Source organism: Lathyrus oleraceus, chromosome 1 (assembly GCF_024323335.1).
Source record: "Lathyrus oleraceus cultivar Zhongwan6 chromosome 1, CAAS_Psat_ZW6_1.0, whole genome shotgun sequence".
NCBI lineage: Eukaryota > Viridiplantae > Streptophyta > Magnoliopsida > Fabales > Fabaceae > Lathyrus > Lathyrus oleraceus.
This window is the reverse complement of record NC_066579.1, coordinates 32,329,497-32,332,823: the sequence shown is the minus strand read 5'-3', so window position 1 is coordinate 32,332,823 and position 3,327 is coordinate 32,329,497. Positions and strand designations below refer to the sequence as shown.

Below are 3,327 nucleotides of genomic sequence, written 5' to 3'. Positions count from 1 at the left end.
CTCGATTTTTTTAATTTAATTTAGTTTATTGTATTCTTTATTTTTGGTATTTTATCTTATTTGATTTAGCTATTCTTAGTTATTTGAACTTTATTTTAGTTATTATCTTCTATTATTTTAATTTTGGTTTGAATTAGCTTAAGTTATTTTATTATAACTTTTTAATTTGTTCAAATTATTCTTAAATGAAGATGAAATGAACTGTGCAACTATGTTGTGTTATTATATATGCTATTGACATTGTCGTATTAAGTTTGTAATTTATTTTTGAAATATTTCTTTTATTAAGTTGTGAACCTATGATTATGTGTGACATATCTATGAATATTAGTTTATTTAATAAACAGTTCAACTGTATGTTTAACCGGTTGAATTCATTGAACCTTAAACCAGGAATTTCACCGGTTCGATTTTTAAAACATTGATGAACCTATAAAAGTTGGCATTTAATAGGATATGTCACATAAAATTTGTATATTCATATGTATGAAACTAATTTATTTGATCAACAAATTATTTGATAAAATATAATGTACAAAATTTATTTCAAATTAATATATATTAATTTATTCTATAAGTTAGTCTTATGTTCTTATCCTCTTAATATTAAACACAATAACGTTGAAATAAAAGATAAGATTTCTCATTTGAAATATATTGCCGTGTAGTTAAAATTTCCAAAATGGCACAACAAGAAGTAATTAAGGAAATACAATTCATTGATAGAAGAAATCGTTAGGTTTTGTAAAAAATAATTTTAAAAATATTTTTCATAAATAAAAGAATATTTATTAGTAGACAATACATTACTTTTAACAATCATGGGCTTTATGAGTTTAAGAAAAGTTTTTTATTAAGAACAAAAGTGATTGGATTTTAAACCAATGGTTTAGGCCAAGATATTACATTATGGAAAAATAGTAGAAAAATAAGTTTTAATATATTTTTTTTAATATTTATTAATAAGATTATCAAATGATGGTTTTTTAACTTTGGAGTATATTTTTTCTCTTATTTTATCAATATTCATATAACAGAGAAAAACTTAAGTGTTGCCCAATATTTTTGTATCAAAATAATACTTAAAAGTTAATATTTTTGTTTAAGTTACAGAAAATATAGAAAAATTATTAATCAAATAAGGTAAATATTATTTATTTGAATTACTATATATATATATATATATATATATATATATATATATATATATATATATATATATATATATATATATATTTGTTTATTTATTTTATATGTTAAATAGAAGATCACTTTCGTTCTGATAATATCTTACACATTACTATTTAAAAAGCATGACTATTTTCTATTTGAAATATGTTTCCATCTATTTAAAATTAACAATAATGATATATAAAAAAAAATATCAAATACAATTCCTTTATAGATTGAATCATTAAATTTTTATAAAATAAGTTAAAATTAGTTGTTAAAAAATAATTAATTAGTTAAATCTTCCAACAGTGTTTTGTTAGATTTTTGGACAACTTAAAAAGTTTTGTTTCTAATTTTTACGGTTGGATATGAAAGACGTTGTAACCACATAATATAGAAAATATAAATAATTTTTTATAACTATTCACAAAAAAATTATATTTTTATTTGTACCATTGGTTGGGGAAGACATTGTAGCCAAAAGATGTAATAAACATATTATATAGACTAAATTCCCTGCATTTGTAGATTAATTATGGGATCTAAATAAAGCAATTTGGAAAATAAAATTTGACTCTTAAAACATATTGAGAAATAAAATTATCATGTTTTTTTATTTTGAGTTTCGTAACTGTTTAATATTTGTGACAATTTAATAAATGACTAAAAAATGTTTTACTACTAAAAGAGATGTTATTAAAACATATTAAAGTTGACATTTCAATGGCTTTTTTACACAGGAATTTAATAGGTTATGTCGTATAAAACTTGTATATTGACATGGTGTTTAATTCTGAACAATAATATGTCCCCATCATTATTGGGTATTAATAAAAATTTAAATCTATCCCAAAAATAGTTTAATATTTGAGAAGTTATATAAATAAAATAATATTTGGAAATTTTATGTATTATTCATTGGGTCGATTTAAAAAAAGCAAAAAATAAATTAAAAGATTAAATTAAAAGATAGAATTTTTAAAATCGGGATAATATCGTATTTCATAATTAAATTATGTCCTTTGGCTCACTTCTTGAAACTATTGTTCTAACTTAATTCCCAAAGTCCTTATAAATAGGCATTTGCAACATGCTTACTTCAACATTAAAAAACAAAATGGCATCCTACAAGACTCTCATTTTAACCATTTTGATCATTTGCATTGCTTCAGGCATGGTTGCCGGTAATAATCTAATTATAAAACTCAATTTTTATTGCTTCATATTCATTGTTATGTTTTTATTAAAGCATTTGGATGGTAGGATACTATCGAGTATACTAAAAGGAATATGTTTTTGTTTAAGAAAACACAATCTTATGAACACAATTTTATATATTATTTCTAATGTAATTGAAATGATAGTTTCAGGAGCAAACGGAAAATTATGCTTCGCATCAAATTTTTGTCCAACTTCACCAGAACAGTGTGACCATTTTTGTAAAGCATCATTGGGCAAACCAAAAGGTGGCTCGTGTTTAGGGGGTGAATGTTGTTGCAATTTGGAAAGTTTGAATATAAAATAAACATTTACGTTGTTTCTTTGAATACATTTATCTACAAACACTCCATCTGAAATTTACATAATTTTTTTTGAAGTATCAATAATGTAATTTCATTTCAAATATTTAATTTTATAATTTCTACTTATTAATTGGAATAAAAATTTAATAATTTTCAACACTAAACTTATATTAAATTAATGTATTTACAAATTATTTAATTAATAGTTGTTATGGATTTTATAATTATAGTTATAAAAATAATGAAAAATATAACATGAGTAACTTATAAAAATAATCTACCATACATAAACTTCACATGACAAAATATTTATATTCCTTTAAAGAAAAAAGTGCGGAATTTTGTTTTTATTGAGACTGAGGAAATATAATTAAATTTTTTTTAATGTATGACATTTTTTATTTTTTAAATTTATCAAAAACATTGTTATCTAATGACCTTATATTTTAGCAATAGTTAATAATAAGAAATTCAAATGACATCCGTTGTTTTTGTAAAAATAATAATTAAAAGCTAATATTGGTGTTTAAATTATAATAAAATCTCATCAAATTATTTTATCAAGTGGTTTGGATTATAATAAAATATCTTCAAATTATTTGATCAAATATAGTGAAAATAATATATTTTT

General features: G+C 21.0%; 1 long non-coding RNA gene across 1 annotated transcript; it reads left to right on the top strand.

The window, feature by feature from the left end:
* Window positions 1-2,284: 2,284 nt before the first annotated feature.
* LOC127083470 (uncharacterized) lies at window positions 2,285-2,722 on the top strand. Its single transcript, XR_007788452.1, has 2 exons — window positions 2,285-2,357; window positions 2,538-2,722. It is a non-coding gene; the product is annotated as an uncharacterized LOC127083470 (long non-coding RNA).
* The last annotated feature ends 605 nt before the right edge of the window (window positions 2,723-3,327 follow it).